Below are 26,356 nucleotides of genomic sequence, written 5' to 3'. Positions count from 1 at the left end.
AAGAAACACTGGTGAACTCTTGGTGACCTCAGCTGGAAAATTCAAAATTCAGCATCAAAATGGGAAGTGTGATTTTCCCTGTTCCCCATGCCTGACCACAAACAAAAGATGGAACAAAGTTACAGTTTTCAAGAGCTTAGCTCTATAGAATACTAGATACAATGTATTGCACACATTTGAAACATCATATTATTAGCAATTTAAAGCAGTGTTTAATATACTTTGAAATTAGACAATTGCCAGGATAATTAAAATAGCTCGTGGCAAGTTAACTGCTGCTATCACCACGTGTAAACCAAACCCCATTCAGTTCCATGGAAAGATTTCTATTAACTTCAATGGGCTTGGAATGGGTACCCTTCCATAACCCCTATTAAGCATGTGCTTAAGTCTTTGCTGAAAAGGGATGGACTTACGCAATGACTTCAGTGGGAAATAAAGTGGGGTGTTATCCCTAGTGAACTCTCTTCCTTGAAAGGATGTTGATTAAAAAAAAAATCTTAAAAGAAATGAAACAAGTCAACTTTACTGTAAGAAATGCATTTCCCTCCTGCAGCGTCTCATGTTCCTGGATCTTCAGGGTTTTAGACTGGTATTACATTCCTTTCAATGGGGGAGTATTCTACAGACTGCATTTGTCTTCCATAAAATGCCTTTCACTTGTATTTAAAATCGGTATAGTGGTGTGAGAGACATGGAATGCATAATAACTATTACAGAGCTGTCCAGCGTCCATTGAAATAGAAACAGATGATAGGGTTCGGTGTATTGCACACGGTGTATTGTTCTCCAGCAGGAGCACGGTAGACATTATCATTGAGAGACATTACTGCAGTACCTGGACCACTATCCTCTGGGGTGCAGTAGCTGCTTTTGATTTGACAGTATTCATGGGAAAGTATTTTAAATAATACATGACGTTTCTGTGCAGTTCAAGGCTCATGTGCTAGTTTAACAGCAGTTGCGATGTGTTATCATTTGATAAACATGCTCGTTATATATTATGTATATCATATCCTGATGCCAGATTCACAGGAAATTTTTTCTGGTCATACAGCTGGGCTGTTTGCTCTGCATGTGGATTAGGCTATGTTAGCGTCTCCATTGTAAAGTGCAGTCTAATCTCCCCGTGCAGCCTGTGCTTAAACCAATGCTGCAGTGTAATAGAAAGGAGATTCTAATCACTACATCTAATTACAGAGAAGGGCAAATCAATACAAAAGATTTTAAGAGTGTCTTAAATATTACAAATTCTCCTCTCCCTTTGGCTGGCACAGCCTCTTAGCTTCAGTGGAGTTTCATTGGAATAAGTGAGAGAAGGATTTGGCCCTATCTGTGTAAAGCAAAACATAACTACCAGGCAGGAAGAGGAAATGGCCATCTTGGGAGTCTGATGAGATTGAGACACTGGACGTGCCAATCGATATTTGCATGCACGAGAAAGGCAGGAGAGTTCCGAAGCTGTTGTAAGTTCTGTTTTGTTTCACTGTTAAGTTAACTCATTTAAATAACAATAGACCACACTGTAGTGCTTTGAGACCCCAGGCGTTCAGCGGCTGTGTCTCAAGACCCCTCACCACACTGAAGCTCTTACTGGGAACAATTGATAAAACGGCAGGTCTCACGATGTGGACAGCAATCCATTCGTGGATGTGACAGACTTCTGAGAGTGAGGGCACCGAGCCCATGCCCATGCGCTAAAAATCGGGTCCTTTGTCAGGCACCCAAAAATTAAGGCCCCAAGAATCACTGGTCACCTCTGAAACTCTCAGCCTCAGGTTCCTCTGGTTCTTTCAGTTAGGCTTTGTCTGTCTGTATCGGTTGTTGGATCTGTACGTGCCTCAGGGCAGGGACTTCTGTGGAAGCTTGCACCGCTCAACTCATGCTGTCGCTGCTTTACAAATACATAATAAAAGGGAACCTGGAGATACTGGAACGGTGACAGGAAATCCCCAACTGGCACACACCTGTGCATTGAGGGAAAGAACCCGGGCCTTTCAGCAGGCTACCATAAACACTACTGTAAAGCTTAGGCCTTAGGCAGATGGACGAAAAAGAGCCGAGTAAAAGAGAAATAAACGAGTATGACCATGTTGTAGGTTGTATGTACCTTTTACATGAATTTTGACAGCTGCAGATAAAGGGGTTTGGCTTTAAAAATGGAAATTGGCACTAGAGTTTCATATTGAGGAGGACAGGCTTAGACTGGCTCAGCCTAGAGTCCATTATCCTGTCTCCAGCAGTGGCTAGTATGTGATGCTTCAGAGGAAAATGAGCCTCTTGAAAATGCACCTGGATGGTTGTTGCATATGGGGATGGAGGGTGGGCAATTTCTTCCTGATCTTTATGGGGATTATTTCGCAGTCTGAAGCATGAAATCCGATTATCCACATCCCAGTGGGCATGACCACTGTGCAAATGGTATCAGTCATGTGAATGTTCAGTGCTCCCAGGCCCTGAATAGTAACAGTTCCCCAGCACAAACCTCACCACTTTCTATTCCAAGTGTTAGGTGCACTGCTCTGACCTGCCTTTTCTAACATGGACACAAAGCAGAGCAGACATTAAAAACACAACCCTACCAAAGTAAAACACGGTGCTGCACACACAATTCTCTTAAGGGGAAGAGGACCAGAGAGAGACCAAGCCACATGTGCCTAGAGCAGGACAAAATTTATTGATCAAGCTTTTTCTGGCGAAAAATGCGGAGTCGGTGACACCAAAACATTCTGTGAATTCAGATTGATTTCCTTGTATTGTTTCAGTTGAAATAAACTTTAAAGATTCAGAAAACCTCCCCAAACATTTCATTTTGAGATTATCAAATGAAATGTTTCAATTTTTTTATTCAAAACAACTTTTTGTCTCAACATTTCCTTTATTTGTATTTTAAAAAATGTTTAAAATGTATTAAAAATGTTCAAAATCAAAAAGAAACATTTTAGTTTGACTTGAAATGACTTTTTTCTACTTTTCAATTTGTCAGAAATGTCAAAACCTTTCATTTTTGGCTCTGCCAGAAATGATTTTTGTGAATGATTTTTTGGAATTACCAGCAAACTGAAAGGTCTGTTCTTTGCCCAACTCTACATGTGGCAGATGTTAGTCACATCGCTTAATGTGCCACCGGCAGGTGCTCAGATACTAAGATGAAGGTAGGATAAGAACACGTATAGTAAAATAATACAGTGCAGTGTAGTATATAGTACTACGGTTTCACGTTCCCTCATTTTGTGCATATGACAGACCACTCCACTCTGGAAGGGGAAATGCAAGAGGGAGGTAAAAAGCAACGACAAACCAAGAAAATTAATGAAAAAAAGAAGACAAGAAAACTTCTCTTTATTTTCTTTTCAGTGGACAGCAGCAAATGTTTTCTAGGTCAGTCCCTGAACATCCACGGCTTACATTTAGTCTCTCTTCCTTCACATTCAGGTGGGGTCTTTTGGTTCTCTTATGTGAAACCTTTAAGCAAACTTCCTTCTCCCCCTTAAATTAAAAATGTTAAGGAAAAATGGCTCCTGTCCTCGTCTGCCTGGGTGCCCCTCATGCAGTCACCCGGGCCCTGTCTGGGATCATTCCGCCCATCTCCTTGTTATGAGGGGACCAGGAATGGAACAGCAGCAGCGTGTGCTGCAGGTCTGGACTGAGGGGCATTGGGAGGGATGTGAATGGGGAGTTCAGAACTTGACTAGGGGGCTAGGGATATGAATGGGGTGCTGTAGGTCAGGATGGAAGAGTATTGGCAGAGCTGTGTGTACGTGTCTTCTGTTACATAATGAGCACTGAGCACACCCTGCATCGAAGGGCCCCAGCCTTTCTGGAATGCAGAAGGATTTGCAGTTGAACGCTCCAAAGCTTTTTTTCTTCTCCTGCTTTTCTGAGTGAGTGGTTGACAAAACTGGTTGGCAGAATCAGTCTGTGGAAGAAGGAGGCATTTCTGATCCTGTTGTCATTTCCTCAAATGCTCCTGATGCACTTTCTTTCCTTGTTACATGCGATATGTCAACTTCTCACCTGTGAGAGTCCAGCTCCATATCTGAATGCAACCCCCCTTCCCAGGAATTCAGTCTACCAACACAAGCAGCCTAGCGACAGGGCCATGGCATCGTGCACACAGCACGCATCTGGTGCGGAGATGCTTTACTCCTGGCCTTGCACAGATTCCTGGGTCTACCTCCGGCTTCCTGCCCTACTGACAGTGTCCTATCTCAGCATTACCAGCCTGGGATAAACGGCAGCAGCTCTGCGGCCCAGCCTCACTCACCCACAACTGAACCTGAGTTTCATCTCCTTTCCTAACCCCATGCAGGTTGGCTTGCTCAGCGCTCAAGGGCCTGGGCTAACCTTTCATCTCTTGGTTTGTAACATTGTTTAAAGGTGGGAGTTAGTTTAGCTCTCATGAAAGTGATCAGGCAGGTAGTACTGGCTGGGTGCCACACAAACTCCTCAGCTCTCCACCTTTGCAAGTGCCTCTCAATCCTGACCGGTAGCCTCCGCTGATATTCCAGTTCTGGATTACCCCCACCCCCCGCTCTGCCAGTACCCCTCCATCCTGACCTGCAGCTCTCCAATGTCCTGGTCCTGCTTCTTAGCCAATGCCCATCTGTAGCCCTACAACGTTCCAGACCTGAGCATCCCACACTCAGCTCTGCCGGTGCCCCATAGATGTGCCCGGTAGCCTTCCTGATAGCCCAGTTCTGTGTTCTTCTCCTGTGCACTCACCCTGGCAGGCCTGCCAAGCAGTGATCTCCTGATGTGCTCACACACAGACACTAGACTGAGACCCAAGCTCCTTTTCAGCTGGCGAGACTAGCCAGCGTTTGATCCCAGGTCTCCAAAGGTGACAGGCACTCTGCCCTTTTGCCCTTCAAGGCCCACGTCTCCTCTATTAGCCAAGACAGACTATGGGCTCATCCGAGCACGCTCTAGAGCGCACACACGGACCCACCCTCCTCAGCAAAAACAGCCTGGAAGTGCCTCCATCTCAGTTTTCTCATCCTCCTAGTCGGATTGTCCCCGTCACTCCGTTCCGAGGAGCTGAGGCCTTCCTGTCAGGCTGGGGAAGGGTGGCTGAGCTGTTTCACCTCCAACAGGAGGAGAAGGAGCAATTAGCAGTCTGATAGCAAGATTAATAGCAGATGCTCATAATTAACTCACTATGCATGTAAGCAGCTATTGTCTCCACTTTATCCGGGAGAGATTGATATTCTGGAGTGACTCATTATCGAGAAGGGACCTATTTTGCCTGCAGAGCACAGTCACCAGAATGGAAATTGCAATTAGAGTTGACTGTGTCCCTGCCAAAAGATTTTAGAGGAGAATGAGTTAGGGTGGGGCAGGCGCCTCTCTCAATTTGGGCAGGCTGCCACGGCAGGCTGGCTTCTCTTCGCTTTTCCCACTGCAGGAAGTTGTTAAAACAGAGTTGAATGGGTAGGTGTTTGTGGCTGGAAGAGACTATTTCTGTACAGGCCTGTTTGGCACCTTGGGGCGGATGCAGAAGGATTTCTCATGAGAATGGGGCTGCACCCGGAGCAGAATGAGAAATAAATTAAAAAAAAAAATAGAATGAGAACGACCCAACATATGAGCATCCTCACAATAACAAACCAATGTGCCCATCCCCAGATGCTCAGATCTGTTATCGTAATGTTTCTCATGAGTCCTGGAATGAGCACCCTGATTTGTTATTGTAGACTCATGAGCAACCCTACAGTAACAAAGCAGCATGTCTACCCCAGGGTTCCCAGGAAAAACCCTACAGTAACAACCCTGAGCAGCCTGGGGTGTGTACATTGGTTTGTTATTGTAGGGTTGCTCCTGACACTTGGAGATGGGCCTGCTGGTTCGGTATTAGAGAGTTGCTCCTATGATGGGTTTTTCTCATTCTAAGTTTTTTAAGAGCATCAAAAAACAAATTGTGAAACTGGACACATGCTGAACATTGCCTGGATTTTGCAAACAGATAACAGAGGAAAGAAAGGTCAGATACTTCATCTCTATCCAGATCATGGCAGTGTTATCTCTGGTCTATCGCTTAGCACCACATACACTTTCTCCAGATCAGCAATTCTGCAATTCTTCCCCTGGTGTGAACCTGCCTGTTCCCAGAATTAGACTCTAAGCCCTCCAGGCCAGGGACTCTGCCTGACTAGCACAGTGGGGGCCTTTGGCCTCCCAGTTACGCAACTCCAAAGTAATTATAAGGGGTCTGGTTTGCATCACGTTTCCTGCAGCGACTGTTAAACCTGCATGTATTCTCAGCTTCCATAAGCCCATTGCCATCTGGAGGGGGAAAAAGCACCAAAAGGAATTTGGACAATAGCAGTTCAGCTGTTCCCTGCTGCCCCTGTATTTAATGGCCAAACAAGCTGGGTAATTCCCTCCGAACCTGTGCATCCGCCAATCAGATCTTGTGTAAATTGTCTTTCTTTTCCCCCCTCCCCTATCTGCAACTTGGAACTAGCCTTTGCCACAGTTCAGTAGCCTCCACATTGATCTCAACAGGGCCTTGAAAACACATCTCTCATAGTTCAAGAGAAAACAAATGATTCCGCCTGACTGGTAGATAGAGCTTCACCGCTCCTCTCGAAAAACATATTGATCAAAGAAATTTGTCAAGTCCTGTCAATGGCTGAGTGGGAATTGGGCTGTCACTATGATAAGGGAAAGGGCTGTCAGGCTCCAGCTGGGTTAGGAACAGGGATTTCATGTTCCAGGCCATCGTGAGCCATCTCAGACCTAGAAACCCTGAAATTAGACTGTTTGGGACCATTCAGGAAGCAAACTATAAGAAATCATAGAAGCCCAAAGTAAGGGATACCTGCTGTCACGGTTACAGGGCTAGCTGCACTTGTCCCCTTCCTGGTCTCCTGGGTGCATTTCTTCAGGTGTCCAGCCTTGGGCCTTTACCTCTCTTGGGGTAGAATTCCACAGTTCTCCCACTCTGAGACCAGGCTCTCGGCTACAGAACCCTGGGCATCCACCGTGCTTACCCAGAAGGTCCAACTGGGTTCGGCACCTGTGGTTCTTTGTGTCAGGAGTCTGTGACCAGTGGTGCATAGAGAAACCAGACAGCTTTCTTCAAGCCAAAGTGTTTGTTTATCACAGGAGGAACAATGCATAAGAGAAGAAGGACTTTAAAAGTTTTGCAATGATCCCGGTGCAGTCAGGGCCAGAACTTTGGGAGCGTCGCTAGCATCGTGTGGTATTCCTGCCGTGCAGATGCGATCAATAAAGCGGATGATAAGTTATGTATCTCAGTATTGAGTGTCATTGGTTCAAGAATCTCTTTGTAATCTGGGACACAACACCGAGGCCTCAAAACACAAGTTACTTTGCTCTTATGCATCCTGAACGACATATTAACCATATCAAACATCTCTTCCTGTGAGACAATCTGGTATGTTTAATGAGTTTATGTGTAACTTGGATAAAGGCAAAAGAAATGATACTGCACAATTGGAAGAATCTTTCCTCTCCTACCTAGAGCGTATCTGCTTCTATGCAGCAGGTTGACAAAAGGATACTGTGTAGACTACCAAATAACAGAGAGACATTTAATAATGTACATGGGGAAAAAACTGTATTGACTCTTTGGAGAGGAGTGATAAAATGTCATGTAAAGGGGATCCACCTCTGAAATACAGTCACTTCAAGGGGAAATGCCGCATACAACAACCAATGCAATGTTATAAAAAAGGAAATGAAGAAGAATCCCTTATCCATTTGTTAACTGCGGAAGGAATGTTAGGGACAATATGGATCCAATTAGAATGTAATTCATCACCCAAGGTGGGATTTGACCAGGACGCTGGGGTTAATATTACTACTCTTAGAAAAAGCACAGTAGGGTATGAAAGACCCTAAATGCCCAGGATTAGAACCGAGTGAATTATTCATAATGAGTCTTTTCTTTGCCATGTTTCATCAATGCTCTCGCTGTCCATGAAGTGATTGCGATTGTGCCACATTCATTTGTTATTTGAAATCATTTGCTGAATAGTCCTGCTAGAGATTCTTCGTCTGTAGCTTGTTTGCGAGCAATTCTTTGCAAGTGTTCAATATTCAACATAGCAGTAGTTTTGACTGGACATGCCAGCCACATCCAGATTGTCCCTGTTCAAGGTAACTCTTAGCTTCCTTTTTCAGTGTGAACACTCATGATTCTGAATTGAAATTTGCTGCTTGTGAACATTCATTACATTTCCCTGCTTTGACGAACATCCCTGCCAGTGATCTTGTTTGCTGGAATATTTCTGCGCAGGCGCCAAACTCAGAAGAAATGGATTTGTTTAATGATTTCAATGAAAGTTTGCAGAAAATGTTTTGAAGACTTTGCCTATCTGTAGCGAGGACCTTAAGAACATGAGAACATCCACACTGGGTCAGACCAAAGGTCCATCTAGCCCAATATCCTGTCTTCCAACACTGGCGAATGCCAGGTGCCCCAGAGGGAACGAACTAACAGGTAATCATCAAGTGATCCATCTTCTGTCGCCCATTCCCAGCTTCTGGCAAACAGAGGCTAGGGACACCATCCCTGATCATCTGGGCTAATAGCCATTGATGGACCTATCCTCCATGAATTTAGTTCTTTTTTGAACCTTAATTTTGTGTCTCATCTGAAAGATGCCACTTCCAGCAGCACAGCACCAGTGTTGCCACATCTCTCAATTTTATTGTGAATCTCACAATATTTAGTGGGTTTCTGAAGCCCCAGCACCTGGACTCAGGTGACTGGAGAGAATCTCCATTTTCTTTTTTTCAAAAAGTCAGTTTCTAGCCCTCACGGTTACAGAGAAAAGTTTGAAAATGTGACCTGAGTGTGAGCTAAAGGCAAGTGAAAAAGAACACCAAAAGTACGGTTTAAAAAAACCCCTCATGATTTTTGAGCCAATGTCCTGCGTTTTTTTTTCAGCAAAACTTCTATGATTGTTGAACCCTTGGGTGTGGCTATACTGCAGCGTTCTCAGCACCGCCCCCGGGATCAGGTCAAGACTGATTCAGTCTCCAACAACACTCCCTGCAGCGGGTACACGTTCCATCGAAGAACAGAACTAGCCGAGGGAGTTTAAATTCTAAGACATCGTTTGCAGCACAAGGCGATGAAGTAACTATTAAGACATATATGTCTCCCTGTTTACTGGCTGTTCTTTTGCTCTCACTTGTCAAGCAGCAGATTTAAACAGAATAAGCATGGGGGGAAAAACTCTAAAGAAAACATGCAAATAATTACAAAAACATGGTACGAGCAACTTCATTACCGACGTGGCTGGTGCGAGTAAATGTAATGGAGGTGACCTCCTGTACTCTGCAGAATGCTACTCCAGCGAAGTCTGCTGGTTTGGTGCATCAAGACACCTGTAAAACATCCATTAAATATAATGACAGTGCGGTGATAGCAAAATAAAGTCAAAATTACTGTTCATTATTCCTTTGCTCACATGGCCTCGCTGATGGGGTAATAAACCAACCATAGAATCTTACTGCTCAGGAAATGACACCTGTGAACACCTGAGCCAGCCATCGGATGTCAGCCAAGAGTCATTACCCGAGATTGATGGACATGATGCTTGTCTAGAAGAAAAGGCCCTTCAGTTTGTGCAGCGCCATCTCTGATCTTTAGTTTTCTGCTCTGCCTGAGCTCCCTAATCTCCACTGACCCCTGTAATGCCTCATGTAGGGAATGCAGCTGGGTTTGCATTTTTTAGGGCTTGCAAACAGCTGATCTGTGCTCCAGCCACAGACCTATAATGGGGCTGGTGCCGGCTGAACAGCTGATGCTAAATTCCTACCAAGACAGAGAGGCCATATGTGGCACATGATGTGTGTGTCTGAGCAACACCTGTTTACACAATTCCCTTAGAGAGAGGTGGAAGGAACTAAGCAGCAGATCTGGATCTGTCTGGGTCAGCAGAGGGCAGAGCAGAGAGAGGCTAATCTGTACCAGAGCATGTGCATTGTACAGAGAGCAGCACTTCACCAAGTCTCTGACTGCATGGCACTTGGGCGAAAAATCAGACATTACGAAATCTATTAGAAAGAGCCAGGTTTGTCTGAAATTTGGCCAGGCTTGTATGAAAACAATCCTCTGTATTCCAACAGTACCCAGCAGCTGGGGTGCACGTCAGTTGACTCGGAGGGACAGTCATGACCACAGTGAGAATGAATGAGGTTTCATTGCAGCTTCTTCAGCCACTTGGGAAACATGTTTCTGACTCGGCCTTTGGAAAACTTGAAGTCAAGGCAGCTACTTAAAGACTCAGCCCACGTTTTATACAAGAACATGATGGAGGACTGAGTTTTAGGCCTTGATTCAGCAAAATACACAAATACATACTTGCTGAACTTTAAGCACATGCTTAATTCCATCCCTCCTCAGCAAAGCATTTAAGCATGTGCTGACATTTGAGCATGTGCTGAAGTGCTTTGCTGAACTAGTGGTGTAGTCAGTTTCAAGTAGCTGGATGATTCCAACAGAGCAGCTTGTTCATCACCTTGCTATGAATCATCGCTAGGCAGGCTTAATGGAGAGGGGCCTTCAATTGCAAAAACCTTGGCAGGAATAGTGGTGTTATTGCTCAGTGTCAGGACCTGAACTGGTTGAAGAATGGTAACGTTTGCATGAAAAATTTCAGATGATTTTGCTCCTTGGATTTGGGAAAGGAATGATTTTCCATTTATTTCAATTTTTCACAGGAATGTGGAGGTTCAAAAATCTTGAGGTTAGAAAAATGTCCATTGTTTCGTTTTTCAGTTTCCCCCCCCCTTCTCCTTTTTCCTTTTTGTCACTGAAAAGGAAAGGGGTGGGAATGCAAACCGTAAGAATCCCACACACGACTCCCTTGGAACTGGGGTCCCCTAAAGAGGCCCCGGGGTACCACAGAGATGAGATGAGTATGTAGATGATAGACAGCATTGATTTCCATCAGGCTTCCTAATTTTGAAGGGACAGGATGATCTTCCCACCTAAGAGTCAACCCCCTTCTCCCCAAATGAACAACCAAAACCCTTCCTTCCCCCCAGGAAAGAAATCCCCGCGGCAAGATACAAAGCAGAGTCAATCTGTCCCATGGGGCTGGGAGTGAATGCAAGGAGGTGTGAGGAGCAGGGGCATGTGCTTATGCAGCAGGACCGATGCAGAGCAAATGACTGAAATGTGCAGTACCACCTGGTAACAATTAATGTCCTTCGTGTAATCCTTCTACCCCGAGTAGACTTACTATGATCTCCTCGGAAACTCCAGAGAGAATCAAACATTTGGGGCTAATATCATAGGCCCACATAATTAGCCACAGTTACCATCTGGGCTCAGCATGTCCATTAAAACTGCAGGCCCAGTCAGGGGCATTGAAAGGAGAAGGGCTGGCTGGGGCAGCCTGCCTTGCAAATGTCGGATCTGCGTCACGGCCGTCTGCAGAGTGTGGATGAGAAAACCTGACTGATCTTCCTCCCGAAAGGGGTTTCCTGAAAGAATGATTTGCAGAGGGCAGGCTGCTGCGGTGGGTGCCTGTGTTTGTGTGATATTTTGGCCAGATAAAGGAAGGATCAATTATCACCATTGTACAAACATGGAACTGAGAGATTCTGTTGTTTGCCCAACGTCGCACAGGGAATCTGTACCAGTGGCAGGATTTGAACTCAGGTCTGCTGAGTCCCTGACCAGCACCTTAAATGACCGTCCTGCCTCCCTGTCATTTGGGCATGACTAGCATGGATCTAGCCCTCAGAGGCGGTTCATCAGTATTTGTGTTTTACTTGGGAGCCAGTTCATAGCCGCTTTTCCCCATGGGATTAATATGGAAGGAGGCAGACTCCAGCCTCCTCTCTGTATCTGCCCGAGTAGTCACAAGATCCGTGGGTGGAAGAGGTGCCATTGGCAGAGGTCCAGAGCCCACAGAGACAGGCATGCAGCAGGCTATGCTCATTTGGGAGGAGACCCAGAGCAGATCCACAGATGTTTATTTACATGAGCAATGGTTCCAGCGTGGGCTGGTGGGGTGCCAGGCTGGCATGCGTCCTTCTGAGCTTCCAGCTCTTCGCTTCTACATCTTCTGACTGGCTTGTGTTGCCTCCTAACAGACAGTGACGGCGCGGGCATATGGTAATGCATATTTAACTGGTATTTACATTCAACATTGTCTCTGTGTAGCTGTTTTCCTTCGCAAACACTTTGATTCCTCCAGGCTTCTGGCTGCTGCAATTTAGGAATACCCAGGAGAGAACACGATGAGGGGAGTCAGGCATGATTGGCACATGCCAGCTGAAGACTCCCAGGCACAGAGAGCAACTCCGCACTTAGTAAGTTCCACACAGTCCCAGTCAGGTACCCGGCATGATGAGTCCCACCTAGCAGCTAATTAGATAAAAGGGCCTGTCATTAATGATGGATGCCTTCATTCATAATGAATAAGCAGAGGATGGCCACTGTCTGCGTGGTGTGTTGGCAGCCTCTGCTGACAGGTGGCAGAAGGCATTGCAGAGGGGGTTATGGGGCAGGGTGGAGTAATTTGGGATGAGCGGAACATGTAGGAAGAGTGCACATCTCTTCTCTGCGTTCTCCCTGGCTCTCACTGAATGGACTCCCCGTGCCTGCAGCTCCAGCCACTTCCTCTCCAAACCGTTTCTATCAGAGGAGCCTAGGACCCATAACAGATCCCACCAGGGTGCCATCTAATCCAGTATCCTATCTGCAATGGTGGCCAGTGCCAGCTGCTTAATGGACCATTGTGGCATAGCCTACCCAGAGGGGAAGTTTCTTCCTAACCCCTGTCACTTGGACGTTGATTTATGCCCTGAAGCATGAGGGTTTAGGTTCCTCCTAAAAGAAAAAAATACATGTTAATCCTATGGGATGTAATTGTGGGTGTTCTCACTACCCAGACAAATGCTTAATGCTTTTTTTGAGTCTGCCGAAGCTCTTGGCCTAATTGCAATCTTATGGCTAACTATGTATTGTGCAAAAATATTTCAAAATTTTGTTTCCGTTTTAAGTATATTGGCTTTCAATGTCATTGACTCATCCTTGTTCTTGTAATGTGAGAAATGGTAAGTAGGAAAGTCTGGTTTACCTTCACTGCATCATTTAAAATGCAGGTTGTTTGCTTATGCCCAGCACACCAAGCATCTAGATCACTTTATATCCATGACCTGTCCTCTTCCTTATTTACCTCTCCCCACTTTGTGTGTCACCTGCAAATGTTATAAGTGAGGAGTTATGTTTTTCTTCCAGGTCATTAATAAAAATGTTAAATAGTGTAGGGCCAAGTTAGTTTGACAGGATCTGTTTTCCATAAACCCATGTTGATTGGCATTAATTACATTACACTCCTTTAATTCTTCTGCCTTCCCTTGCTCTTGGGACAGGAAGTCTCTCTGAGAAGATTGGTTGGACATTCTTCTTCAGTTTGCTTCCAAGTTCCCGGATGTCATCTGCTATCTGCATGATATCTCACCACACAGCGCCATTAGTGCCATTAGGAGTCATCAACAATGGATTCTTTTTCTGTCGACTTTCGAAGCTTATCCAATGATACAGTAATGTCTTGTGTCTTGGCTCTGGGAAGGCAGCACACTGTCCTGTTGCCTGCCTGTCCCTTGCAGAATGTTCTTTTAATTCTCCTGAGTATTGAAATCCCAAAAAGGCTTGTCTGTCTTTCTTGGATGGTTGGAGAACTTCTTGTGGACAAGCGTGATTTTCTGACAGGTTGGGCAGACCTACCATCCACAGGTGTGTCCCGTACATCTCTCCATTCCTTTGGACCAGTTGGCTTTGGAGAGGTCTCTTCCACAGTTTCCACATTGAGGATCTGGAATCAACTGGAAACTTACAGCTGTGTGGAATCCCTCCCCATCCTCTTCTATCTGATGGCCAGAGCCTATCTCCAGCTGTGCAGAATGCCGCTATGACCTACGGCCTCTAGCTGTTATGAACTACCCAGCCTACTCTCTGACTTCCTCTTTCTCTGACTCCGTGGTGGCCAGCTGCTTTCTTCCTTAGACCTGGGGGACTGGTGTTTTCCAAGCCTCGCTCTCTAGCAACACCATTGGCAAACTGGATACCATTAAATTAGGCTTGAATAAAGACTGGGAGTGGATGGGTCATTACACAAAGTAAAAACTATTTCCCCATGCTAATTTTCCCCTGCTGTTACTCACACCTTCTTGTCCACTGTTTGAAATGGGCCATCCTGATTACCATTACAAACGTTTTTTTTCTCCTGCTGATAACAGCCACCTTAATTGACTAGTCTTGTTAGAGTTGGTATGGCAACACCCATTTTTTCATGTTCTCTGTGTACATATATCTTCCTACTGTATTATCCACTGCATGCATCCGATGAAGTGGGTTTTAGCCCACGAAAGCTTATGCCCAAATAAATCTGTTAGTCTCTAAGGCGCCACAAGTACTCCTGTTCTTTTTACTTGCCCCTCAAATCCCAGAATCTTCTCCACAGCACAGCCACCAACTGGCACTTTGTCCCTTCTGGGTTCAGGCAGGAAAGAAAATGTGGCCCATTCATTGCAGGTCATCACCACTGTTCCATCTCTGGCCCTCTGGATATCACACATAGTGCTGAACCTGGAAGGAAAGCCGCTCCCTCCAGAACTCTCCTGGTAGCTTCCTGTGTTTGCAGCTCCTGTTAGTAAGTGACTTTTTATACCAAGTATCCCTGCTTAGCTCAGCTTAGCTCTGCCCCTCATCACCGGGGAGCAATTAACCACTCAGAGACTTCAAACGGTGGAGCTGATCAAAGCTCTGAGTTAGAGCCTCCCGGCCTTATTGTTATGTGATGTCCTCTCTTATATGTTTCCTCTCTGAACCAAACAGTTCCAAACTTTTCAACCCCTTTTCCTACACAAGCCTCTCCATGCCTTTAATCATTTCCCTCACCTGTGTCTGAACCTTTCTACTTCTGCTAGCTCTCTGTAGAGACAGGGCGAACAGTACTGAATGCAGCGTTCCAGGGGCGGGCAAGCCATTGATTTATTCACATCATGGCCCAGTAATATTCCCATTATTGTTTTCCATCCTGTTCGTGATGTATTCTAACATTTTGGTGGATTTGATCGATCAATGCTGCACTGGCAGTTGTTTCCACTGAACTGTCCACACTGATGCCCAAGTCTTTTACTTGAGTGGTTAGGGCTGGTTCAGAACCCAGCAAAGTGTGTGAGCGGATCAAACTATTCCTTCCAGTATGCAATACCTTGTCAGCAATGGGAATTATTGGCCACTTGGTTGGCCATTCCCTTTGTTGGGTTAGGTCCCTCAGTCATCTCTAGTCTTGATTAATCTAAATAATATTGTGCCTGCAATTTTTTTAACCTAACCTAGTGAATTCTATAGTTGGCTTGTATAATTCTCTAATAATTGTTATTGGGTTTCCCAAGAGGAAAGAGTTCACAATAGTCTTACCAGTTAGGTCTCAGTGAGAAGGCAGGGATAGCTTTTTGTCAGTTTTGCAATCTCCTTACCGTGAGGTATGTTAATATTATAATTATTTTATTGCTGGATCAGCTGAGGCATAGACTGGTTCCAGGTAAGTGACCTGTTTGAGGTGATCCAACAAGTCAGTTCAAGGCTGTAACTAGAACCTAGAAGTCCTGACTGCCGGTCTTCTGCTCTACCCACTAGACAGCACCGAGCGAATAGAATCAATGCAGACAGATCATTTCTCCAAGGAATGGGTGTGCAGGATCTTCCTTGGCTAAGAGCAAAACAAATATATTTACTCAGTGAAGTCTCCCCTCTGAAAACTCCTGCTGGTCACCTTGCAGCTTATCATCTATACAAGAACCATGTTGTTATGAATATTATTACAGTACCACCTAAAACCCCAGCTCTGCTTGCGCTGTACACCCCCCCCCCAAGGGACCCTCCCACCCCAAAGAGCTGCCAATCAGAGTAGACAGACAAAGGATGGGAGTGGAAACAGAGGCACAAAGAGAGGAAATGATTTGTCTGGGACACAGCAGAGTTGGGAACAAACCTAGGTTTCCTGACTCAGATTCCAAGGCCCTGCCTCTTCCAGTCTAGTCTAGATAGTTTTTCTTACCATGCCCATCACCATGGTATCTGAGCACCCTCCAATAGTGCATTAAGCAACATGACTGCACATCTGTCACAAATTTGTCTAGAAGTGTATGCAGTGGAGCATCTTGTTTTGGTCGTTTTTTTTTTTTAAATAAATATACCGATCCAGTAGGCCATTCCACCTCCTGGGGCCATTCCACTTCCTGATGTGTTTTCTCCTTCATATTCACTGTAACAGCAGGAGCAGACAGTCATGGAGGCGCATAGCCACACGCTCTCCTCCCACTTATTCTGTTGTCACTGTGCAGCCCCTGCGGGTTTGAGATGTGTTCAGGCAAAGCCCCTCCCCTTTCTCTCACCCACGGTTTTAGTAATTCTCCGGCTTTACAAATAAAGGAGAAATGGGGGGTCAGACGCTGCTAGGCATCACTTGCAATCACTTACCGCTCGTTAAGAGATGTGAAAACAAATTAAGAGTGGAAGAAAACGGTTAAAAGAAAAAATAAATAGCTCCTGTTCCAATTGACTCTGCTTCTTGGCCTCAGAGCTCAGGAGCGATCATTATTCCAAACATACAGGCATAATAATTACATATAATTACGTGTAGGTTCTGGGCTGGTGACTATCTCTACCTAATGCTCCTAATGAAATTTCTGTTAAGGAATACACAACCTGTTTAGTAAATAATAACAATGCTGCACTGTAAAGTCATTCGGAAGGGCTGTAAACTGCATTACAAACGCTATCATGGTGATAGCACTGGGTGGAAGATGGAGTCAACATTGCTAACACCACTTTGCCCCCTCTAGTGACTTGCACCCAGGTCTTGTCTACATACAGACAAACAGGGTTTTCCTGCAATAGCAGGGAACGGACTTGTTGACCCAGGAGATGCTGTCCAGTCTGAAGTCCTATGTTCCCAAATCAGTTTTAAAGATTCTTTGGTTAAACTGGTGAAAACCCCGTGTAGATTTTCTTTTATCATTTTAAATCTGGGTTATATTGGTTTAACTTGCAGTGGAGCTAGATTTAACCGAGACGTGCATGTCCAGACGTATAACTCCACTGGTTTAACTAACTAGATGTAAAAATCGGTCACGGCTTTTATGCTAGTACAAGCTGTTTGATGATCAGGGACTGATTGTGCTACCCCTACCCACAATGGGCCTGGTTCTTCTCTCCCTTATACTGTTGTAAATCAGGGGTAACGCCGTTGGAGTGGGTGGAGTGATACTGATGTAAAATAGGGATGAGACAGAGGAGACTCTGGCTTATTGAGGACTCCTCTATCAGACCAGATGAAATCAATGGGACAATTCACCAAGCAAGGTGCTACCCAGTGTCGGAAAAGGAATCAGAAATTCACCCGGAATAATTTTGGCCTCACAACCTCTCTGTGAGGTAGTGACATCTCATTGTTTCCATATTAAAGATGGTAAAACTGGGACACTGAAAGGGTAAGAGACTGCCCAATTCAGACAGTCAGTCACTGCCAAAGCCAGGCGTAGAGCCCAGATCTCCTAGGGCCTATGTCTGTTCCTTAGGCACATGTTGTAGAGCTCAGAGCAGGGCTCGCTCCAGCTCTGCCTTCCCAGCCTCAGTAGGGAGGTTTTGGGTCTCTGAACATGGCCTCTCCCTGCCTTGGCTTCCCAGCCCCGGTTTATATCTGAAGAGCAGCATGGTGACATCACGGCAGCTCAGAGGCCAACTTTGGGTACCCGTGTCTCTGATACAGAGAAGTAGGCCAGTAGCATGGGAAACTAGGGATCTTAGTCACATGACTAGTACTCATTCACTCTTAATTGCTGCTACAGGGAAACAATAGGGCACATCTGTCCCAGCATGAGAACACTTTGAAGGACCAACACCCCATCTCATCTCAGAGCAGACCTCTGGTAGGAGGCAAAACTTTTCCCAGCAGGTTGGGAAATTCCAATCTCTATTGTGGTAAATCAGGACAGGCCTCTCCAGGGAAGCATCGCTGAATGCTACAGTTTCAGGCTCGCAATGGAGGAGGGGTGAATCAGGCAGTGTGTTTCCAAAAGAGCACTCTCTCTTTCGGTTTCCGAGTTAGCGTTGTCAAGGGTTCTATGACAAGGCCTTTGGAAAGGAAAACACTTTTCTTACATGGTCACCAGCACCTTCTCCTTCCTCTGAACTTTCATCTAGTAACAACTAGTCAATTGTTTGTCATCCCCCCATCGATTATTATAACATTCAGCTCAGCCAAGGACAATCCTGGTTCCAACACTTGTCTCACAACTCCTGTCCCCTCTAACCATGAGCCAGTTCTCTAAGCTCTAGGCACGTGTCCTGGGACTCTTGTGTTACCGGTTTCTTTCACAGCCTCCTGCAATTCGCCAAAGCACCACTCTTGTCACCAAAGGTTGCGTTTGGGTTCACTGAGTTGGTTCTCATTTAATCCATGCTGGGGTTTCCCCCATTTCCTCCCGATGTTACGCTTATCTGCCTAAACCCTGTCAAATAGCAACGAAGCAGCTTCTAACTGTCTCTCTGGTCCCCCCATTCTCTCTCTCTCTCTCTCTCTCTCTCTCTCTCACACACACACACACTCACTGCGGTTTGCCTCTTATATCAGGCTCATAGGGAGAATTTCAAAATGAAAGGCTTTAATTGATGTGATTATGCCCTCGAGTGAGACTGGAAATTGGGTTGGTCTGTAAATTAATGGCACACTAAAGGTCACCCTTTGTGTGCGGCCTCTTGCTGTCAGAGTGGCAAAGGCTCATCTGTTATCTCCGTGAGACAAACAGATCAGACTGTAGGGCCTAGACTTTTATTTAGATGTGCCCCAACTCTGCAAACACAAGCCATCAACCCTGGCAGAGGGACTGGCCCTGGCTGGTGGGATGCATATCAACGAGGAAGGATAAGTATTCGGGGATGGCGCTCCTTCTGAGCTCCAATGATAGTGACACTCACATTCATTAAGGCCACAAGAATGACTTTTCTTCCTGCCCTTTGTCACCTCCCTGTTTCATGTTTAGCAGCTGCAAAAAATGTAACTGAAAAGTGAACATGATGCCTGTGAGAAAGGCCACATTGACAGCCCTGATCCGTGTGATTTGTCTTCCAGGCAGCGGCATTCTGGGCAACCCCAGCCAGCACATTTCACCAGGATCCACGTGGAGTGTGACCCCATCTCCATGGACTATTCTGTCTTGGGATGATTGGTATCAATCTTTTCTTCCTGACCCAAACTTGTAGCCTGCACCTACTTCTAAAACAGAACCAACTCCAAACCCAAGTGCTGTGATGCTGCAGTTGGCACCTGTCGCTACGAACAACTAAGATGACATGAGCCACCAGCCTCATTCCCCACAGTGACCTAAGCCGGGATTGTAGAGCGTTTGAAAAAGGTTAGCCGTTTTTTTATCTCTCCATATAAATGTTAAAAAGCAAATGATTATTTTAGTAACGAGAATGTCACCGGGAGTTCCACAGAGAGCGAAACAACCTGTTTAGCATGGAACCTTTTCCTTGAGAATTAATCCTAATTTAGGATCCAATTATAAACATCGAGGGTGATATAATGGCCTGAAACATTAGTCAAGGCAAATTCCATAATTGATGACTGCTAATATGAAACAGTTTGAAAACGAGAACGCATTTTGTTTTTAAATTCCACCTCCTTCCCCTCCTCCAGAGAAATCTGCCAGGCTTCTGGAGCGAGAGCACTTCAAGAGAACAAAGACCCTTTGAAAGCTTCTATTTTTCCCCCTTTCAAATGCTTATCTGAAAGGACATCTTTTTCCCCTTAGTTGCTGTAATCATAAAAGCACAGGTGACAAACTGCTTCATACCAGGAATCATCAATTCTAAGTCATTTTTTTGTTATAAAAAAGCAGCAGCAGTAAGAGAATTCAGCCTCTGTACTACCAGATGATCCCAATCGTATCACTGGGGGTTGCGGGGAGGGGGGCAACAAACTTGAAGTGACAACTTTTATCTCTGGATCTCCTGTTACGGAAATGTCAAGTTCCTGGGTGATGAAATCTCTCTGACAGCTCCAGACATTTGGTACTGTTGCCAGTGCACTCCAGATTTCCTTGGGAAAGAGCTCACGAAGTATTGTATTGGCTTGTGGTGCAAACTCGCCCCATGCGAGAGTATTTTACTGATCCAGGAACAGGTTTTATTGTATGTAACAGGTTGAGGACTGCCAGGGTTATCAGGTTTAAAGGGACATATTATTACGTTCCAACCACCGATGGCTTACAAATACACCAAAGGCTAGGTTTGCTGGTCCAGTCAGTGGTTCCAATTGTGTGTTCCCTGCAGGACAGCAAGTGAACTTTTAATGTGATGGGTCAAAGTTATCCTTGGTGTAAATCCATTGGACAGATCATGTAAATTGGTATAGCTCCAACGACTTCAATGGAGCTTTGCTGATTGACATCAACTGAGGGCCTCTCCAATTAATGCCTCTGTAATTACAATTAGCTGCAGTGGAGTCATGTCAGGGATGAACTTGGCCCTCTGAGTTGAATGCCAATAGCCCCATTACAATAGCTAGATGAAGGCTGCTAAATGATGCTTGCAAACACTCCTTGGCCTCCCAAACAACTGGTCACAAGAGGCACGTTTGCCCCCTGTACAAAGACAAAGTAGTATCTATATTATTACTGTATTTAGTCACTGCATGAATGAGGTGTGTTCATACAGAGGTATGGGGAATCTTCGGTCCATGTGGGGCTTGTGTGTGAACAAACATATTCAATGCTTGCTGCGTGTTACCCAGTTTAAAAAGTTTCAGTCACCCAATCAGGAACGGAAACAATACTAGGTGACTTAAGAGACCAGTGACATGCCATTGTCAGGGACTTTTTAACCCAGACGGCAAGGTTCGTTGTCTGACCGCAGAGTGAGAGACAGGCAACACCAGCAAGGTCCAATACAAGCTCTTTATTGAAGAGTGCACACAACAATAGAGAGCGGCCCGTCTCCAGAGAGAACCAGCCACGATTACAATAACTAGTGAGATTATATAGACAGTTCTGTCGCGTCATAGTTAAAGCAACTCAATTCCCTCCTTTACTAGTTAAAAGCTTCTAATATTCATGCATATCTATGTTCTTTGACAGTACAAACAGTTCATGATTCCTCAGCAGCTTCTTATCAGCTTTTTCGTCATGCACTAGAAACTAGGAGAAAGTAGGGAGTTAAGAACAGAAACGGAGTGGAGACTGCAAGTCTCCATATGTCCAAACAAACCGTTCCTAGTACATTTGGTACAAGAATACGGTCCCCCCTTTATCTCATTCTTTGAAGCCCAAGCAAGCATGTCCTCATGTTTCACAGAGAGACAGGAATGGCCCAGCAACTACAGTTAGCCTAACTTTGGCTAAGCTGGCCAAACAACCTGTTCTATACTCCATTTTCCTTGGACCTAACACCATGAATGAAGAGTATGAGGCCCACCCCATAGGCTGCAAACTGGATAAACTCGTCACCCAACAATTGTGAATAATGATTCAATTAATAAAAATCAAAGTGTAGTCAGAAAACTGGGCTTCATAGCCACATTTTGGAGTGGAACCGCACTTTAATATTAAACACACACACACAATTAGAGGTGTTTGTCTTGTTCAAGTGAAGCATTCGGGACTTCTGTTAAGTAAGGCTGGATCTCAGCTTTTTTCCATGTGTGCACCAGCTACCTCTGACCCAGTCCTCATTCACTGGGTCATCCTTCACATCCTTCCCTCCCCAACCGGGCTGTGGTTCCCTTTCCCAATGGGCTGAGGAAGTGGAGGCCAGAGTTCCGTGCACGGCCGTCACTCCTCGTTTCCAAGGTGACTATCTCCTTTCCAAGTCTTTGGACTCCAAGGTGATTTCTTGTCTCTGAGCGCAGCATCAGCTCTGCGAGCATTTCCAGATGCAGTGCTGAGATGCCCCTGCTCTCTGGGATGTCTTTCCAAGGTTTGGTCAGATAAGACTGAATGAGATTGTCACACACTTAAAATATATATATATATAAACCAAAGTCACTCTCCAACAGTTCATGGGGCTTTTCTCAAGTTTTCTTTTGCAGACATAGAAGTGTAACCATTAAAGCAAAGAGAATCCTGTGGTGAGCCAGATATCTTAGGAGACAGATAGGAGCTGCTGGTGGGAGATGGACAGCTCAGGAAGTCAATGGGTTTTGCTTTTGTGCCTTATACAGATTATAGGTTCTAATGCCCTGAAGTCCTGGGGCAAAAAATCATTGTATCTGGAGTGGTGGAGTGTGACCATTAGTGCACAATGCTGCTGACTCACGGGGACGATGATTTTCACCCTCTTTGCACTGGTGCAGGGAAATGGTGACTTGGGCCCAAAGGAGTTGAAAAGTTTCTCCTGGGTTTGCATTTGAGACTCAGATTTGGCTCTACAGCCTCAGAGGCCCAACAGTGTAACGTTTGTAACCTACCAGTCCCTCGGGTCGGTATCGCTACCTAGAAAGTAAAAAGAACTAACGCTTGTATTGAAAGCCCCTGATGCCAGAGAAAGGAAGACCCAGCCGGTGTTTCTGCACAGCTCCCCTAAATGCACGCTGCCCACTGGAGAGAAAACTAATCAACTGACTTCCAATCCACAGTACCTCTGTCCGGTGGTGAAAAATTATAACCCTCCCCAAAACAATTCACCGAGAGAGACAATAGCCTGTGCCTGAGGACCTGAATCACCCTGGTGTGATTCCTATTTGGTGCCACAGGGCACTGAGAAATTCCTCTGTGCTGAGCCCCATTGCCACCTCTGTCTCTAAACTGTTTGTTAGAGGTTAACTCAGCATTAATCTTTGGACTTAACAAATTAGGGGTCATGCTTCTTTTGTGAGGGTGGATGAGATAATCTGCTTATCCGGGAGTCCATCACACTGATGCAGCCCTTCCTAGCTGAGAAGAGTTAGTGCAATACCATTAGGGATTATATCCTTCACCCTCCCAGCTCCCATAAACCTCTCAAGCTTTGCTGCCCAAGTGATGTGCTTTGGGATAGTTGTGCCAAGCACTGATAGCATTGCATCAGAAATTGCTGCTTCGCAGTTTAAAAGCCTGTAATTTTTGTTCCACCACAAGCTTTAGTGCACATCATAATGGTGCTGTTTGTCAATAGTCAATACGAACCCCTGGGAGAAGAGAAGGGAGGGGAATTGAGAGGGAAGGAGCTGATGAAAGAGGTGAAATATTGTTGTCCAGTGATTAGATCTGGGGCTGGGAGTCAGAACTCACCTGGTTCTATCTCCAGCTATGCCACTGACTCACTGTGCAGCCGAGGGAAAATCACTTCCCTTCGCTATTTCCCCATAGGTTAAAGGCGGATAATAACATCTGCCACATACAGTGCCTAGCACAATGGGGTCCTGTCCATGACGGGCTCTGAAGCATTACAGTAATACAAATAATAATACTAATAATTCCCAAGAATGGCTGGAGGAGCTTCAAGGCATGTGTCCAACTTAGAGATCACACGTCTGAAAATGTGTTACTTGTCTTTGTCACCATATCCCTGTGGCCAGATCCCCAGCAGGTAGAAATCGGCATTGCTCCATCAGCGTTCATAGCACCATGCCGATTCCACTCCTGCTGAGGCATTGTGACAGCAAGAGATTGCAGGAGTGGCAAAGGTTTCTCTCTTCTTTTCAGTCTGCTTGCTTTGTGCACTTTACCAGCATTGCACGTGGAGTCTGTTTAACAGCTTCCACTCTCTAGTTACTTCCTGGTTGTGTGGGTCCTTCCTGCAGCAGCAGAGAAGGGGTAAAGATATTTTTATCAAAGAGGAGAGTGTGATTGAACCAGAAGGGGATTCAGGTGCAGAGGTGGCACCTTAAACTACGTCTAATTTTTTTTCATTCTTAAACCGACTAGATTTTGAGTTAGGGGATGATTGTTAAAGTGCTTTGGGATGCTCAGAGGAAACCATGGTGTAACTCCAAAGTATTATCATCATTCTCCTTTGAAATGGCTCATTATGACACCAAAGCCATGACTGGAACAATCAGCTCAAGTCCCCCCACAACTGCTCAACTGCATTTCGAGTGTTGAAAAAACAGGGGGCTCTTTACATCACAGCGTTTGGCTTTGGAGGGGTCTTTAGTAATGCTCTCCTGGCCGGGAACACACTGTAAAACAAGCTGTCCGCGCCTACTGTGCAGTCCTGGAGCACGCACAGGAATAAAGACTTCCCCTCAGGATGCTCAGCAGGATGGTGAGAGAGAGACTGCCTCCCCTGCAGCAGAGTTGTGTAAACATGTGGCAGACAGCAGGTCCCGGGAAACAACCCTGGAGGTGGCAGCAGCCCGTCTGGTGACACGCCAAGTGCTGATGCTGCTCGTACACTGAATCTGGATCACCTTCGCAGACGGGGCTGGCTGCAGAGTCTTCCATCTGCAGCTCTTGTCTCATTTGTGGTAGGGTGTTTGTCGTGAATGACATGGGGTCGTCATGACAACCCCAGCACCATGCTACGTCATCCAGAGCCTTGGGTAATCTATCTCCCTGACCCATCTCTGCTCCCCAAAGCACCCACAGAAATTTATCCATGCCCAGCCCTCAGAGCAATGGCTCAGTCTTTGGCCTGGCCTGTTATCACTGCTTACCTCCGCACTGAGACCTTTAGCAGTGACCTCAGCAGTGTTAAGGTACAAAAACATCCCCAGTGCACAGAATTTGGGACAGTGCTAAATCTGCTGATATAACACATGAGGTCCCTATTAAGGTTTTGCATTTTGACCCCCAGCTGGATGGAGCTGGAGTATGTATAGCTTTTGGATAGACGTTTGTTATGGACAGTGTTGCAGGCAATACAAAGATGGAAAGGAGTGCACTAGTGTTTCCTCTTCACTTCTTATTTCCATGGGGATGGACGGGGTGCCTTCAAACAGTTTTAGCTGAAGATAGGTTTTGTTTGCTAGCTTATATTGCAATCAGGGCCCCGTTGCTCTAGCTGCTGTATGAACACAGAAAGAGAAACTGTTTACCCTGTTTGTTAGTCTCTAAGGTGCCACAAGTGCTCCTGTTCTTCTGTTTACCCTGAAGAGCTCACAACCTAAACAGACAAAGCAGATGGAAAACAGGGGTGAAGAGGCTTGCCCCTGGTCACAGAGAAGGCCAGTGGAGAACTTAGACTGCAGGTCTCCTGACTCCTAGTGCAGCACATGCTTCCTCTTGGAGTCCTCTTCTCCTCTGAAGAAGTGAAAAGCACTGAAACATGGAGGGAGAGAGAGAGATGTGGCTTTCAGATCAAGATCTGCAGTTTCAAGAGCTTCAGATAATTCAGTGACTCATCCAGACATTTTGCCCCAGGCACCAGCCAGAATTGGGCTGCCTGTTTGCAGTTTCATCTCCTCACCACCGATATTTCCAGATTTAGTAAAATGAGCATTTTAAGAACCATTTTGTGAGGATGTTCAGAAAAATCAGCATCATAAACATAACTAATTACACTTGGTGTGCACTGATTGAATGTTATTTGATAATGAACCCAAGTAATCTTGTCCAGGAAGTGTTGGTAGATAGCTAGAACCCTAGGTAGTAGTATACTATTTTCTGTGCATTGAAATAGAGAAACTGAGAGCCAATTAGTTCTGCAAGCCTCTTTGCTTCTCAGGGCCTGATTCTCTGCAGGCATTACTCCAGTGTGACACCAGAACTGTTGGAGTTACACCAGCACCAGACTGAAGTAATGTGGTGAATCAAGTCTTCTGAGTCTAGTCTTGCAGCGGCAGGCAGTCCTTAATCAATCAGTAGAATCCAGAAATGCTATGTAGGTGCTGCTGGTTTTATATATATTAGTACTTGAATCCTGAGCGTCGGTTAAACATTTCTGAGGGATTTGGAGTCGCAAAGTGATTGCTACACATGTCAGAGTTTCGCTTTCTCCCTCTGTGACATCTCTTTGTAAGTCTGTTTTGAAGAAGGCTCTTCCTCCCCCCACTCCTCTTTTGAAGATTTGTTTAAAACTTTAATTATAGTGGCACTGTTTAAAAAGGATCATTACATCTCGTGAACAAGCAGCAGTCAAAAGTGATACACAACTACACTGCAAAATATCAGGGTGACAAAATACTCACAATGCTATCTGCAGCGTGTCAGCTCATTCAAGGCTGTGTAACACCTCAATTTGTAAAGAAGATCGCATGCCGTGCCCTATGATAAATGTTTAAATGAGGTGTTCAGACAAGTCGGAAGAAGAAGGAACTGATTTATTCTTCTGCAGAAAAAAAATCCCCGTCACACCTGCTAATAATCCTGCAGATGATAAAACCCAACTTTCAAAGTGAGCCTCTCTCCGTGCTCTAGTGTATCCCAAGCA

The sequence above is a fragment of the Malaclemys terrapin genome, chromosome 15 (assembly GCF_027887155.1).
Source record: "Malaclemys terrapin pileata isolate rMalTer1 chromosome 15, rMalTer1.hap1, whole genome shotgun sequence".
Classification (NCBI taxonomy): Eukaryota; Metazoa; Chordata; order Testudines; family Emydidae; genus Malaclemys; species Malaclemys terrapin.
This window is presented reverse-complemented; position numbering follows the sequence as displayed.